This window comes from Narcine bancroftii, chromosome 8, assembly GCF_036971445.1.
Source record: "Narcine bancroftii isolate sNarBan1 chromosome 8, sNarBan1.hap1, whole genome shotgun sequence".
NCBI classification, from domain to species: domain Eukaryota; kingdom Metazoa; phylum Chordata; class Chondrichthyes; order Torpediniformes; family Narcinidae; genus Narcine; species Narcine bancroftii.
This window is the reverse complement of record NC_091476.1, coordinates 138,625,237-138,642,447: the sequence shown is the minus strand read 5'-3', so window position 1 is coordinate 138,642,447 and position 17,211 is coordinate 138,625,237. Positions and strand designations below refer to the sequence as shown.

Here is a 17,211-nt window from a genome sequence, read left to right as displayed (position 1 = left end):
CACAAATATAAAGGATGCATTGGTTGTTATCGTCCACAATTCTATTGATGATGAAATAGTTCCTGCAGATTGTGGGATGGCAACTATAACCCACTGTTTAAAACAAAGGATAGAGGGACAAAACATGGAATTATGGCCAGGTAGCTCCACACAGTAGAAAAAATGCTGCAGTTTAGGGTAGATGTCAGAGGTAGTTTTATTTTACACAGAGAATGGTGGGTGACTGGAATGCATTGCCGGGGTTGGTGGTGGAGGCCGCTACAACAGGGGTGTTTAAAAGATGCTGAGATAGGCACTCAGAGGTAAGAAAAAGAGAGGGTAATGGGCTGTGAGGGAGGGAAGGGTAGGATGGATGTTGTTTATGGAGGTTGGCACAACATCATACTGTGTTCTAAGATATTTTCTGGTTTTATCAGTGAGTTAAGTTTTAAGATGGAAAGGGTGCAGAAAAGATACACAAGGATTTTACCAGGACTGGAGGGCTTGAGTTACAAGGAGGGGGACTGGAGAAAGTGGAGCTTCCACCTTGGAGTGTAGCACACTGAGGGATGGCCTCATAGAACTTTACAAAATAACAAGGGGCAGAAGTCTAAAAATCACATGTCTAATATTGGTTTACACTGAGATGGGGAAGGTGGCCTGATGAGCAATTTTTTTCACAAATTTTTTGAATGTGGAACAATCTCTCAGAGTAATTATAGAGATGAGAACAGTTACCATGTTCAAAAGACATTTAGACAGGTACATGGATCAGAAAGGCTTAGAGGCATGTGGGGCTAATGCAGGCAAATGAGATTAGTTCAGGTGAGCGCCTTGAGGCAAAAGGCCTATTTCTGTGCTGTTGCACTTCAGAAGGCCCTGCATCCGACCTTCACAACCATGGTGGCAGGGAGATCTGTAATACACTGTTCAGCCATTCCCTTCAGAACTGCCTGCCTTCCTCCATCATCATATAGTCCAGTTGGTTCAATGTCCTCAGATATTGGTGTCATATAAAACACCAATGGTCAGGACATTAACGTGTCAGAATGAAGCAAATTTCTGCCAAAGTCAACTTTGACCTGCAGAGAGGTAATCACGTGGCCACAGTTGAGCCCTCCAGTCAGTAGAACATGAGCCCCAGGAAACCTATGCTATGCCAAAAGGTCACCACCATATTCCCAGATTTCTCAGCTCTCGTACCACTAACTCAAAGGCTGCACAATGTCCCCATTAAAGGAACAGGGATATCAGCAGCTGGACAAAAGGTGTGTGCGTGCGTGCGTGCGTGCGTGCGTGCGTGCGTGCGTGCGTGCGTGCGAGAGAGAGAGACATTGCACCAAATGCTGAAAACTAAATACATATTCATGTCATTTGATTTCAGCATTTCAATTTATCAAGTATTTTACCAGCAGATGTTGGACAATTGGAACTGGGGCGGGGCTCAGGGGCCTTACTGGCTTATTGAGTCTGTCCTCGTCCTGGGGCAGTAATAACACAACACAACACCCAGACATCAGGAGTGGGTTTGACATTGGACAGCTATATCTGGGGCCACTCTGCAGGAAACAATGCATTCCAAGGGCAGAGAGCGATCTCAGAACAGCAGAAGAGCCATCCCAGTATTGTGTGATATTAAGCAGCCTTTATAAAATACAACTGAGATTGAAAGATCTGACACGAGCTCATCTTGCAACACTCAACAAGGCTGTTTTACAGTATTCAGTGACGAAGGGCTACTGCAGAGAACACAGGCCACTGCAGCTTTCCCAGTGGCAGGAGGTATTTTAAAAAATTGTTTTGGACAACCCAAGAGTTGAAATGAATGGGAATGGACGCATCTGAAATAGCATCTTGTCCGGCAAGCTTGGATTTCGACCGGAGAAGTGATTTAAAATTAAAATGCACCTAATTATAGACTGCAGCCTGAAATTAAGGCTTCAGTTCATGCCAGAACAAATCCTATCATGTTCAAATCCATTATAACATGCCACCTCCAAGGTTATTAATTGTCCCTTGATTGCAGAGGATAGTAAATCCTGGTGGAATTCTGCCAGATCAACCGGATGACCCATTTTTCCCTCAAAGCAGGATCTGCATCTGTTTTATTTTTTTTTAATGGTGTGAGCCCCATGTATTTGCATTTTTTTCATAAACTAATCCCTGTTTTGTATAAGAATTAACAGAAGGGTTTTTATATTCTAATTCAAGAGAAATTCCAAATTCTCTGGGTAATTATTATATATTTAACCACCTCTAGAATGTAGATGAGTCTGTCTGTTGTTGTTTTCAGCCATATTTAATATAGAATATAAATCACAGAACACTGCAACACAGAACAGGCCCTTCGAGCCCTCAATGTTATGCAGACCTATATATTCCCTTCACAAAACACTAAGCCCTTCCTACCTCATTACCCTCTATTTTTCTTTATTCCATGTGCCCGTCTAAGAGTCTCTTAAATACCCCGAATGTTTCAGCCTCCACCACCACCCCTTGCAAGGCATTCCAGGCATCCACAACTCTCTGTGTAAAAAATATTTTACCCCTGATGTGTCCCCTAAACTTTCCTCCTTTCACTTTGTACAGATGTCCTCTGGTGATTGCTACTCGTGCCCTGGAATTAAGGTGCTGTCTGTCTAATTTAAACAGTATTGCAAAAACAACAAAAGTAAGCACACGCGCACACACACTCACACATGCGCGCACACACGCACACTCACGCACACACACACACAGACACACACGCATGCACTCACACACATGCGCGCGCACACACACACACACGCACACACACGCACACACGCACATACACACACGCACACACACGTGCGCACACACACACATGCACGCACACTCACGCACACACACACACGCACACACTCACACACGCACACACTCACACACTCGCACACACACGCGCACACACATGCGCGCACACACGCACGCACACACACGCACACCCACATGCACGCACACAAATGCGCACACACTCACGCACACACACACAAACTCACACACGCACACACACACGTGCACACACACACATGCACACACACATGCGCGCACACACCCGCACACGCACACACGCACGCACACACATGCGCACGCACACAAACGCGCACACACTCACGCACACACACACTCACACACGCACACACTCACACACACACACACATGCGCGCGCACACACACGCGCACACACACACTCCCAGACACACACACACTCACGCGCGTGCACACATGCGTGCACATGCACACACAAGCATGCACATACACACACGCACACACACACTCACGAACACACACACTCACACACGCACACACTCACACACACGCACACACACATGCGCGCACACACACACGCACACACACACTCCCAGACACACACACTCACACGCGCGCACACACGTGCGCACATGCACACACAAACATGCACATACACACACGCACGCACACACTCACGAACACACACACTCACACACACTCACACACACACCCACTCACACTCACTCACACACACACGCACACACACTCACACTCACACACACTCACACACACACTCACACACAGTCACACACACATGCACACACACTCACACACATGCGCACGCACGCACACACACACACACTCACACACACACTCACACACACACACACCCACACACACATACACACCCACCCACCCACCCACCCACGCACGCACGCACGCATACACACGCACACACACACACACACACGCACACACATGCACACACGCACGCACGCACACATACACACACACACGCACCTATGCACACACACACACACACTCACACACACACACACACACACACACACACATGCACGCACACGCACATACATGCACACACATGCACACACGCACACACGCACACACACACACACACACACATAGTAACTTATGACCATGTCCTCCTTTGGAATGGCCACTCTATATGCAACACATCTTTGAGAAATGGTAAAGTAAGCTTAAAGGTCTGAATGACCTAATCCTGCTCCTATTTCTGATAGTGTTATATTTCAATGTAATGGAGTGTTGTTAAAACCCAAACACCTGGGTTAGTAATAGCTTTTCAAATGTTAGTCTGCATCTACAGAAATGGGTTTGGCTCTCAGTTGCATTCTGATGAGGCCCAAAAAGTCATTTGCAGTCGACATGGATAAGCAGTAAACCTTGGTCTCGGTAATGTTAATGTCCTATGAATGTGTACCAAACTATACTCACATCATAAAATATTATCAGTAAGACAGAAGAAATATTTAAAGGATATTCTCAAAGTCTCCTTGAGAAAATGGCACAGTTAGCTCAGCATTTAGCATGATGCTATTATAGACAGCAACCTGATGTCTGTAAGGGGTTCTCCCCTTGTCTGCATAGGTCTTCTTCAGTTTCCTCCCACTCTTCAAAAGGTTAATTAGGTGTAATTAGGCAGCATGGATTTAAATGTTTGGAATCGTCTTATACTGCATTGTAAATTTTTTTTAAATTAAATTCTTCACAGAGTCATGGCAATCTTTGGCCTGTGACTAATCAAAATAAAGAAGGAGCCTATAAATAGGCTTTTAGAATGTTTAATTTCTTCATTGGGTGGTCAGATAACTAGTGGATACAGCAGAAGTATCTCCCACACCACCCCACTCACTGATCTGATCCATCAAGCAGTTGTGCCCCACCTGTGACAAACTCTTCAGATCCCACCTTAAAATTGATGGAATTAAATCAAGGCACCTTTATTTATTATTCATACCATGCTTGCATGGTAAAGACGAGTTAGCATTTCTCCAGAACCATGGAGCATATTTACATAAATATGTTAGAAAAGAAGTTAACCACATTAAAATATTAAGATGTATACAGTAAAGGTCCATGGTATAATAGCCACATATGTTCTGGGGATTCAGAAACTTGATGGCTTGTAGGAAAAAACTGTTGCCTAATCTGATGTTAGGGCCCAAATGCTACAGTATCTCCTACCAGATGGCAGAAGGGAGAACAGTCTACATGAGGAGTGTGTGGAGTCCTTCACAATGTTCATTGCCTTTCACCTGCATCGAGAGTTGTAGATATTCTTCATGGTAGGAAGAGAGTCCCCAGTGATCTTTTTGGCTGACTTCTGCTGACTCCAGTATGCTTGAACCTCAAGGACCTGTCAAACAGAATGAAATGAAAGAGGACGTGAATTAAATGTTTTTGGAGATGGAAAGCCAATGGTGCTCATCAAGGACGAGGGTGCAGGAACATGGTCAGGTGTATCTTTCTTTTTGGATTATGTAGAAGAACCTCCCCCAACCGATCCTCTTGCATTCAAGGACTTCCATTCCTATCACATCTAATGTGGACATCAAACAAGTGTTTTTTAAGAGAGATGTTGTGGAACATGTAAGCACAACAAACTCCCACAAACATCAATGAGATGATTATCTGATAGTTAATCAAGGGGCAAATATTGGCCAAAATACCACTAGAAAAAATGATCAGTGTCTCCTTGAATTGTGTGCTGGGATCTTTTCAATCTAACTGAGAAGGCAACCAGAGATCAAAAGGGTATATTCAACATGAGATCAAGAACAGGGTGAAGAAGGCACTTGTCATTATGGAAGTTAAGGGCATTAACCTCATGATCAAATGGCAGGGTAGACTTGATGGGCTGAATAGCCTATTTATGATCTAATCAGGACCAGAGCAGGCAGAACTACATGTAGCTATTCTTAAATAAAAGCAACAGCAATAGTTTTGAACTATATTTCCTGGCAGACATAATGCAAGCCCAATTATTCAGTAATTTGTCATTTGAATATTTCACACAAAATTTGTCGCTTGTGCTGTAAATAGAATAGCCTGAAGTTAGAAATCAAATAAGTGTGCCGCATTGATGCAATTTTTATGAAGAAATAAAGGATTTGTGCCCAGATCCTTTGTCGCAGATTAATCCACATACATAGGTTCTTATTCAAACCCTGCCATTCTAAACAGGTGCAGAGAATGTGGATTAACTTTGAACATGGATTAAATTGTGATGATGTAGCCCCTGAAGTCTTAAATATTAGAATTTATCTTTATCGGTCCAATCATAATGCTTTCACATAATGCTGAAAAATGGACTCTTAAGCTCTTGGCTGCTTGTAACATCTTTATTCTCCCTGAAGCCCCCTCTCTCAGCAAGACACTGCTTAATACCTGTAAGCTTCTCAAAATTCAATATCTAATAAAACTGGTATGGGGTAGTGCTTGGTGGCCAATCAGGAAAATCATGTTTGCTTTCGCCTCGTCAGCTGTCATTTTCTTATTCATTATCAGACCATTTAAAGAGACAGTGTTTTCGTCCACTCCCGCTCCCCATCCCTGACCTGGCTCCATCCCCAGCCAATCTTTCTCCAGCTGTCATACCTCTAAATGCAAGACCCTAAGAGTAAGAACAAGGCCAATCTGTTTAAAACAGTCTTCCAGCCCCTTACACTGCTTTCCCTCTCTATCTATCTCTGACTCTTTCTCTCTCTCTCTCTCTCTCTCTCTCTCTCTCTCTCAGTCTCTCCCCCTCTCTCTTTATCAGTACTGTATAAAGCCCTGTCTGAATTCAGTACCTTTGTTCTCAAGTAGATGGTTCTGAAGGAAATGGGTTTGTTTCTTGAAAATGGAAATTCTTCTTTTGTAATATCACAAAGAATTTACACCTCAGAAGAAGGCTAATAAACCCATGATGTGCATGCCTTTTGAAAAGGTTAAGCTGGATAGTTCCACTTTAGAGCTTGAACTGTAGCCCTGTGGGTCACAATTGTTCAAATGTACATCCATAGAACTTTACAGCACAGTATAAGCCCTTTGGCCCATGATGTTATGCCAACCTATTTTTTTCCTCCCCACCTCATAACCCTCTATTTTTATTTCCTCCATGTGCCTGTCTGAGAGACTCTTAAATGCCCATATTGTTCCAGCCTCCACCACCACCCCTGGCAAGGTATTCCAGGCACCCACAACTCTGGGTAAAAAAAACTGAGCCCTGATGTCTCCCCTAAACTTTCCTCCCTTCACTTTGTACAGATTTCCTCTGGTGTTTGCTGCTCCCTCCCTGGGGAAAGTGTGTTGGCTGTCTACCTTAACTATGCCTCTCAGAATCTTGTAGACCTCTCATCCTTCATCATTCCAAAGAGAAAAGACCTGTTTCTGCTATCATTGCCTTATTAAACATATTTTCCAATCTAGACAACTTCCTGGTAAATCTCAGCACTCTCTCCATAGTTTCCACATCATTCCTGAAATGAGGTGACCAGAATTGAACACTAATAAAGCTTCTGCCACATTATCAGGCAGTGAGTTCCAAACCCTATGGTTAAAAAAATTAGTTTTTCACCTCCCTCTAATTCCACCTATTATTTGAAATCTGTTACCCCCACCCACCTTGGATTTTGGCCCTTCTGATAAGGGAAATGGGTCTTTCCCAGTTATTCTAAGACTCTCATAATTGCATACACCATGATTAAGTCTCCCTTAAACATTCTCTGTTCCAAAGGATTAATCGCAACTAATCCAATCTTTCCTCATAAGCCTCTCCGCTCCATCTCTAGTGCAGTCTTTCCTGTAATGTGACCAGGAGCCGTGGCCTAACCATATACAAATCCAACATATCCCCACTCCTGTATGAAATGCTTTAGACAATAGAGGACAACATCCCAAGTGGCTTTAGAACCATCTCATCCATTGTTATCCATTGTTAAGTATCTCTGGACCCACTGTCAAGGTTCCTCTCTTCCTCCACCACAACAGTATTCTCCCATTTGTGGTGCCTTGTTGCACCTCCCTCCATTGCAGCACCTCACACTTCTCTGGATTAATTTCCATTTGTCACTCTTCTAACTATCTGACCGGATCATCCTGATCCTTCTGAAAGCAATCCTGATCCTCTTTCACACCCTTGCAAAATCTCCAGACAAATTTAAATTTATTTTAAATTTATTTACAACATGGTAAAAGCTGATTCTGGCCAATGAAATCTGTGTCACCTAATTATATCCAATTAACCTACCAACCCCATAACTACCAACCACATCACCCAGAGAAATCTCACACAGGTGTTGGGGAGAACATACAAATCCTTACAGACAGCACCAAATGTGTACCAGGGACACTGGTGCTGTAATAACACTGCATTAACAGCTTTCCAGTGATTAACTTGACCATTTCCCTCTTTGTCTAGCCATTGAGCTAAGTTTGATTCTGTATACAACTCTCCCTCAGGTCCTGTTCATCTTTCCTTTATCAACCTACCACCTTGTGTGTCATTTTCTCTCAAGGACACACTGGAGCAATAAAAAATTATAAAATGGAAAGTGAAGAACCTTCATTCATCGAGAATAGTTTCCATTTTAATTTTCAGTGCTTCTCCAGTAAAGATGAAGATTGTGATCAGATGACAGGGGGCATGAGTTGGCAAAGTGAAAGCACTTTCACAGGCAGCTTCAGCCTATTCACTAGATCCAAAGATAACAAAAAGAACATGAAGCTTGATAACACTCTCTTTGAGATTCACGTGTGCTTATAATATTTATTCTATTGCCTTCCCGTTTACTTAACAGAGGAAAGAGTAATTAGGAGAATCAACCAATGCATTTGAGTTGGTAAGAGGAGGTCATGGCAGTGTGGAGTTGGGAAGCCAGAAGATCATGGTAGTGTCGAGTCGGGAAGACCAGGAGGTCATGGCAGTGTGAAGTTGGGAAATGCAGAAGATCATGGCAGTGTGAAGCCCAGATGATTGTGGCAGTGTGGAGTTGGGAAGATCAGGAGGTCATGGCAGTTTGCAGTTGAGAAGACCAGGAGGTCATGGCAGTGTGCAGTTGGGAAGCCAGAAGATCATGGCAGTGTCAAGTTTGGAAGACCAGGAGGTCATGGCAGTGTGAAGTTGGGAAACCCAGAATATCATGGCAATGTGAAGCCCAGATGATTGTGGCAGAGTGGAGTTGGGAAGACCAGGAGGTCATGGCAGTTTGCAGTTGAGAAGACCAAGACGTCATGGCAGTGTGGAGTTGGAAAGACCAGGAGGTCATGGCAGTTTGCCGTTGAGAAGACTAGGAGGTCATGGCAGTGTGCCGTTGGGAAGACCAGGAGATCACGCCAGTGTGGAGATGGGAAGACCAGGGGGTCATGGCAGTGTGGAGTTGGGAAGACCAGGGGGTCATGGCAGTGTGAAGCCCAGATGATTGTGGCTGAGTGGAATTGGGAAGACCAGGAGGTCATGGCAGTTTGCAGTTGAGAAGACCAGGGCGTCATGGCAGTGTGGAGATGGGAAGACCAGGGGGTCATGGCAATGTGGAGTTGGGTTTTGTTCAAGGAAAGTAAAACAAACCATGACATTGAGAGGCTCAACATTTTGTCAAAACAAATATAATCTTACCTTAGTTTTCTAAATCATAGAGTCATAGAATTGGGCACTTTGTTCCAATTCCTTCCAAGTTGTCTACCCTAATCTGGTCGCATTTGCTTACATTTGGCCCATTTCCCTCTATACCTTTCCTATCTCTGTGAGAATACAAGTTTTAAATTGCTGACTGGAAGATAGAAGTCAACTACATTATTTTCTTTCTTGTTATTAGTTAAAGCTGATAATGGCTTCTTTATTTTGTAAGGTAAGAAAAGACTATTAACCATTGGGAAAGGGACATGACCAATTAACCAATTCTAAGAGAATTCTATGTACTTAAATGGAGGAGTCTGTTTGAATGTTCCAGAAACCTAGGGGTCTGAAGGTATAAAATACATGATTTGTAAGCCATGAGGCAGACCCTCTTGGGGTAAGACTAGTTGGTTCCAGCAGTGCTTCTTGCGGTAACAGAGTTCTCTCACTTTGCAAAGTGATTAAAAGTTTGATTTTTGCAACGGTATTCATGTTTGTCTTTAGGAAACCCTAGGTCCATTTTAACAAATGTACTTGTCCAAATGTCTATTAAATATCATAATTGTACCCTTCTCACCACCCTCTGTGTGATTAAGGGGCCCCTCAGATCCCTCTCACTATAAATCTATGCCCTCTAGTTTTAGACTCCCCTACCCTGAGATAAAGACTGTGATTATTTACCGTACCATGGTCCTCGTGATACTATCAACTTCTAGAAAGGCCCTTTCTGTTCAGTGGAAAAAAGTCCCAGCCTACAGAACCTCGCCTTGTAATTTAAATCTGTCAGTCCTGATTACATTCTCGTGAAACTTTTCTGCGTCCATATATCTGTCCAAATGTCTTTTGAATGTCAAAATTATGCCTGTTTCTCCAGTTCCCTCTGGCTAAAATGCAGGGTCAAATTGTTATACCTGATGGTCAGGTTTAAACCCTGGCCTGGATTCAACCGTTGACCCTCATCTTAAAAGCCCGAAACTCTGCTGACTGAGTTGCCTGAGCTGTTGGACAGGTGGCTTGTACTGAGATGTACATTGAGAAATAATACATTATTTTCTTAAATAACCATGTACATGGGGGCAAATAAAAACTGTGCTTCAGTTCTTGTTTAAAAGGAGGCAAATTATTGCTTTATTGGCTTCATTTTTTTGTTTATTAATTGGTAGGATGTGAGGGTGATTGAGTCACATTAATGTGGTGAAAGTTCTCTCACTTTGCTTTTGAGGCATCATTTGTCAGATTTAGACTCAGGAACATTGTAGGAATGACAATGAATGTCCAAGACATGATTGCATGTGATTTGGAGGGGCATCTGGAAACGATATAATGTTCCCATGTGCCTGCTAGTCTTGCCTTTGTAGAAGTAATCAGTTTGGGAGTTGTTGTGAAAGGAGCTCGCTCACGTTGGCCACTAGCTTTGGATAATACATCACATGTGCCGTTTGTAATGAATGGAGACAGCAATCTGTCTCTCAGCTTTCTAAACCCAGTAGCTTTTTTTTAAAAAAAACGCACTTGGAGATGATTCTTCTTTCCCCAGATGTCCATAATAATGCCTCATTTAGTTTGGAGGAATGTCACAATGTTAGCAGGACAGATTGTCAGAAAGGAATGATCTGTATGCAGTTTGAAAGCTGTCTCCTGCTCTCCTCCTTAGAGAGGGTCAGGATGACCCTGAACTCCCCCATCTGCCCAACACCAAGTTTTGCTGAGCGCTGCATTTCCAAAGGAGAGATACCAAGTCAGCTTTGGATGTTGGGAGGATAAACTTGAATGAGGATCACTAGCCATTAAAAGCCAGTAATTCTTTTCTTACATATACATGACAGGAAAGGATTTAATGAAGATGAGTTCCACTCTTACTCAACAGATAGATTGTGTGTTTTATTATTAACTCTTAACGCAGCAGTTAAGATAATTGATGTGCTAATTGAATTGAATTCCTGTCTATTCAAAGTTTTAAAGGTTTTTCAATATTCTTACATTTATCTTGGTAAATGTTGGGCTATGGAGTTCTTCATTTTATTGAACAGAATAAGAATGACTATTCAGCCATGCCTTTGATTCCACAGGGTAAGGGATTTGTGTCTTTTATGTACACGAATCACAAAAGGGAGGCTTTTTTATCAACACCAGTATACAATGGCAGTGTGAAGTTGGGAATAATCCAGAAACATGGTTACATGGTGTTAAACAAGAACATCTGCTCAGGCCCGAAACGCTGGTTAACCTTTGCTTTCTATGGATGCAGTGTGGCCAACTGAGGTTCTTCAGCACATTTGTGAATTGGTCTTGGTTAGACCACTTGGTGGGGTATTGTATTCAGCTTTAGGTATGACACATAAGAGATCTTGAACTGGGCAATGTGCAAAATCACCAGAAACAAACTACATCTGAAAACACAAAATGCTGGCAACACTCAATCAGTCAGATAGCATCTGGGGAGAAAATAAAACAGAGATTATATTTCAGGTCAACAACCTATAAAGACAGCTCTACAGAAGGGCTTTTGACAAGAACTATTAAATATTATTTTTCTTTTCACAGATGCTGAACATTTACAGCATTTTCTATTTTTATTTAGATTTCCAACTTCTGGAGATTTTTATTATTTTAAGCTGGAAAGAATGAAGATGATTTATCTTGTTCGCCATACCCTTTAGTTCAGTAGGCTGATCTATTTTTAAAATGACAGGGGGTTTCAAAAGAAACGGTTTGATGTGGATCCAAAAAAAATGATCTGGTGGAGCGGCCCACTACCCAGGAGGCGACCCGATACACAAAATGGTGGACAAACACGGTGATCTCGCAAACCCCACGCAGGCTAATGGCCTTTCTTCCCAGCCGGCAGCCCGCGCGGCAGGAACGCCAACCAATCAGCAGCCGGAATCTCGATGACATCACTCCCACTAGAAACGGTGGGAAAACTGGGCCCAGCAGTGGGAAACTGAGCCTATATAAACAGGGGAAGAGAGAGCAATAAAACAGCCTTGACTATAACCGCATCAAGTGTGCCTCATTCTTCCACTCTCCGCTGTAGCACATGCACTACATTGGTGACCCTGACTAATCCAAACAGCATTTGGACCCAAAGATGACCAATCAGTCAATGTTCCACACAGTTTCCTTGAATCTGCTAATGTTCTGGACATCACAGCCACTGGTGTGGTTCGAGCAGACCAAAGCCCAGTTCCAACTCTGACACATCTCCGCTGACGCACGGAGAGCTCGCTCAACCAGGACACAGCAGCAAGAGTCGTTGATTTCCTGTAGCAGCCACCAGAACAAGGTAAATATGATGCCCTCAAAGAGCTTTTAACCCACACTTTCAGGCTCTCACGGTGTGAGCGCACTGCCGACTGTTGCACATGGACGGCCTGAGGAACAGGGCCCCATCTGTCCTCATGAGCAACATGCTGGCTTTTTGAGGAGGTTTTTCCTGGAACAACTGCTACTTGCCGACGAAGATTTTAGCAACCCCAGGAAAGTCGTCGCTCCAGCGAATGTGCGAAAAGGGATAGTAATGCCATAGTGGAACAGGTCACTAGGCCATGCACACAGCGATCACCAAGGCCACAACAATTGACAGAAAGGCAAGTAGATTCCCCCATCGACCAATACTGTTTCTTTTATCGGCGATAGGGTATGGAGGCCCGCCAATGGCGCTCTCTTATTGCAGGTTTCAGAAAAACGCCATGGCCAACCGTTGCTAATAGCTACAACAGTTGGCCAATGAGACAGGCTCCTCTTCATCTGGGACTCTCTCTCAGGATAGCGTTTCCTGGTCAACATGGGTGCCAAGATCAGTGTCCTTCCCCCAGCCCCCCCACCCCCCACCTCAGCTTATGACAACCGGGAGGAGAAGCCGGGCCCAGCCCTAAGGGCAATGAACAGCAGCAATATAAGGACCTTCAGCACCTGTACCATCCCACTCAACTTTGGCAACAGCCACTTCACATGGATTTTCACAGTGGTGGCAGTGGCAAAACTGCTCCTGGTTGCTGGCTTCTTCCGGGCCCACTGTCTGCTAGTTGGCCTCAAAGGCCAGGTCTTTCCAGATTTTCTCTCTGGGAGAAACTAAGTTACCAGCCCTCCACCTCAACCATCACATGGATCCTGGCAGAATTCCCTTCCATTGTGGTACCACTGTTTACTTCAGCCATGCCCAAGCACAAGGTACACCACCAAGTCCTGATGGAGGGCCCCCACTCCATGCCAGGGCACACCACCTTCCTCCCAAGAAATTCAACCACCTGAAAAGAGGAGTTTAAAAAGATGGAAGAGCTGGGGATCATGCGGCGTTCCGACAGTCCCAGGGCCTCCCCCTTGAACATGGTATCAAAAGCAGTGGGAGGATGGAGGCCATGTGGAGACAACAGCCGCCTCAATGAAGCCACCACACCAGACAGGTGTGCGCCGTATACCGAGGCATTGAAGTCCAGGGTCCATCCTATCAGGATCAGGGCCAATGTTGCCATTCTCTACCATGTAGCCAAGGATAGCCAGCCGTTTAGTCCTGAACCCACACTTGTCAGAGGTATAAGTGAGGTTCAGGGCTTTCACCACATGGAGAAAACTCTGGAGGTTGACGTCATGGTCTTTCAAGGTATGGCCACATTATCAAGTTAGGGAAAGGTAGCCTTCAACCCATACTCATCCACCATTCTGTCCATTTGCCTCTGGAAGATAGAAACCCTGTTAGTAATACTGAAAGGGTCCCTCCGAAATTGATAGAGACGACTGTTAGCCTCAAATGCCATATATGGACGGTCCTCAGAATGGATTGGCAGCTTTCAGGTCGATGGTCGAATAGACCCAATACTACGCAATATCATTCACCATATCTGAAATACGAGGGTTGGGGAAGGTATGCGTCCAGGAATGTGTACTGATTAATAGTTTGGCTATAGTCAATTACTAGCCTGGACTTGTTTTCCCCCTTATCTATTACCACTTGCACTCTCCATGGGCTGGTGCTAGGTTCGATGATACCTTCATCCAGCAAAAGTTGAGTGTCCGACTTTATAAACTCTTGGATTGCTGTAGTGTACCTCCTGCTCTTAGTAGCAATGGGCTTATAGTCTGGAGACAGATTCAGTGTGAAGAGGCTGCATGTGGGTTCTGATTTTAGGGGCCCTCCGTTCCGAACTATTACCAGGGGGAGGGGACCTGAATACTCCAAGGTCATGCTTTTAAGGTGACGCAGGAAGTCCAGACCCAACAACACCAGAGCATACATCAAGTATATACAAGCGAAATTTACAAAATTCTCCCCCCTCAAACAACAGGTGTACTTTACAATGTTGTTGAATACACGTAGAATGTGATTGAGATGCGAGAAATATGAAGGATACATCTTCAGTTGTATTTTTGCACAGTCCGTGAGTCTATGAAGCTTTCAGTAGAGCTCATGTCGATTTGGCATTTAGTGGAATATCTGTTTACCTTTACAGCCACTATAGAATTTCTGAGATGGTGAAGTCTGTCCTGATCTAGGACCATCAAGGCTAGCTCCCTGGAGACTCCATGCTCTTCACTCGAGTGGCCCCCACTGTCCAGGGTTGCCCTGCGTGGATAAGATAGTGCTGGCCTCATGGCACAGCAAAATGGCCGCCTTCGTTCTTCCTACGACAATGATGGCGCCGAATTTGAATTTGAGTCGCGGCAAGATGGCCACTGAGCCTTTACGCACCGTTTCCTCACTGCCACCCTCCATTGGCATGTCGTGCAGCAAGCGGGTCCAGGTGAATTCGAGGCAGACAGCTTGGGTCTGGAATTGGATCCTGAAGCAGTGCAAGCCATAGACTTCCCTGGGCTTCCCCTCACATGGCAAACCCTTACCCAATGTCCTTTCTTGCCACAGCTAGAACACACTGAGTCTTTTGCCGGGCAACGAGGTCAGGGATGTTGGCTCTTGCCGCATAAAATGCACTCCGTGGCCCAAGAAGCAGCAGCCGTTAGGGCAGGGGTAACGGGAACAGCCGGTCCTTGGAATGGGTCACCTGAGTGAGCGAGCTCGCTGACTTCGAGGTCGTCTTTCTTGAGCTTGGACTGTTCCAGTGATTTGGCCAACTCGACATGGCTAACCAGGTCCTTCTTTCCCGACTCGAGCAGTCGCTGCCTCATGTACTTCTGTTCTTCTTCACGAACGCAGCCCATAGTCGCTTAGTACCTTCACATCTTAGCAAGCATCCACAGATCCAGCAGGTAGTCGTCAATGGTCTCTCCTGGCCGCTGGTGACATAGAATGAGTCAGTGCCTCGCTAGGACCACGCGTTCTGTGACTTCAGGTACCTAGCCTTCAACACCTCTATAGCAGCGTCATACATAGAGCAGTCCCTGATGACTGCATACCCTTTCGTTCCTACCCTCAAAACGAGTGCGGATCTCCTGAATTCATCGGAGTGGAAAAAATCTCTGGTCGCGTTCAGTCTAGTCAGTATATGAACTCCTCAGCCTCATCGGGGGACAGAGGATCTATCAGTAGCATACCTGGTTTGAGTAGCGCTTCCATCGTTAGGAAATAAGCTAATAAACTTGTAGCATGAATGAAGCTCTCATGACTGGAGGGAGGACAAATGCTTTATTAGCTTATAACTAAATGGTGTAGGATTCAACAGTAGTCTTCAGAAGGGTTCTGGGTTTAGGCGGGAAACCAGGGTTATATGTGGGCAGATGGGGGCGGAGCCGGGAGATGGGGCCAGCCATCAGCATAACACCCAACAGAAACTCACAGAGAAAATACACAACTTCCATACTCAAGATCAAGCTCAAACCCAGGTCCTCAAAGCTCTGAACCAACAGCACCCAACTTCTATTGAATTACTATTACAATTGCTTATTCTCACATGCACCGAGATACAATGAAAAGCTTTGTTTTGCATTCTATCCAGGTAGGTTGACCTCTACCTAGTACAGCAGATAGTGCAAGAATGAAAATGTAGTGTCCCAGAAAAATATAGTTTAAAAACTGCACACCACTATCTTATAATAATAGGAGGTCCTTTCAAGAGTCTGACAACAGCAGGGAAGGAACTGTTTTGTCACTCATTGGATATAAAGGTAGATAATGGATGAGAGGTGCCTCAAAGTTCAAATTTATTGCCATAGTACATAGATGACACCACATACAGCCCTGAGTTTCTTTTTCCTGCGGGCCAGGCAGAATTTCTAATTACTGGTAACTGAAAACTGTACTCAAAAGAAAGAAAATAAACTGACTGCAACTACAGAAGATAAATGTTCAGTGATATATAATGACCATAGTAAGAGTCCTTTTCTGAAATAGCCTGAACCTTGGAGGTAAAAGTTTTGTGACACATGTACCTCTTTCCTGATGGCTTCAGCAAGAACAGAGCATGTGCTGAGTGATGTGGGTCCCTGATGATCGCTGCTGCTCTCTGATAGCAGCGTTCCATTTATATGTTCTTGATGGTGGGGAGAATTTTATCTGTGATGTACTGGGCTGTGTCCACTACCTTTTCCAGGGCTCTCTGCTCACAGGTATTGGGGTCCCCCAGATCAGCGCACTTTCCACTCTACATCCGTCGAAGTTTTCCAAGGTTTGTCAGCTAAGAATTAGAAAATAGGCTTCAGGGGATAAATAGTGTCTGTGCATTCTTAATTTTGGGTCAATGCCTCAGAGCATTTTATTCACTGTTGAAACATACCAGTCTTTCTTCCTGATCGATTTAAATAACGCAGTGTACTCTTTGCTCTCTGAAATAAAACACCGTGTTTACTTTTACCTCTGTATATTATATAAAGACAGATATTTTCTGGATTGTCTTTATCATAATAAAATAAGCAATTTGACCTCTGCAAAAACA

At 44.3% G+C, this 17,211-nt stretch overlaps 1 long non-coding RNA gene across 2 annotated transcripts; it reads right to left on the bottom strand.

Moving 5' to 3' along the window:
- Positions 1–4,705: 4,705 nt before the first annotated feature.
- On the bottom strand, positions 4,706–17,100 carry LOC138741245 (uncharacterized). 2 transcript variants are annotated; one of them, XR_011343421.1, is made up of 4 exons: positions 17,053–17,100; positions 16,861–16,953; positions 8,334–8,465; positions 4,706–5,146 (listed from the first exon to the last, which is right to left on the bottom strand). It is a non-coding gene; the product is annotated as an uncharacterized lncRNA (long non-coding RNA). The 2 variants fall into 2 exon arrangements; XR_011343420.1 differs by lacking the exons at positions 16,861–16,953; positions 17,053–17,100 and adding an exon at positions 16,709–16,854.
- Between the last annotated feature and the right edge of the window lie 111 nt (positions 17,101–17,211).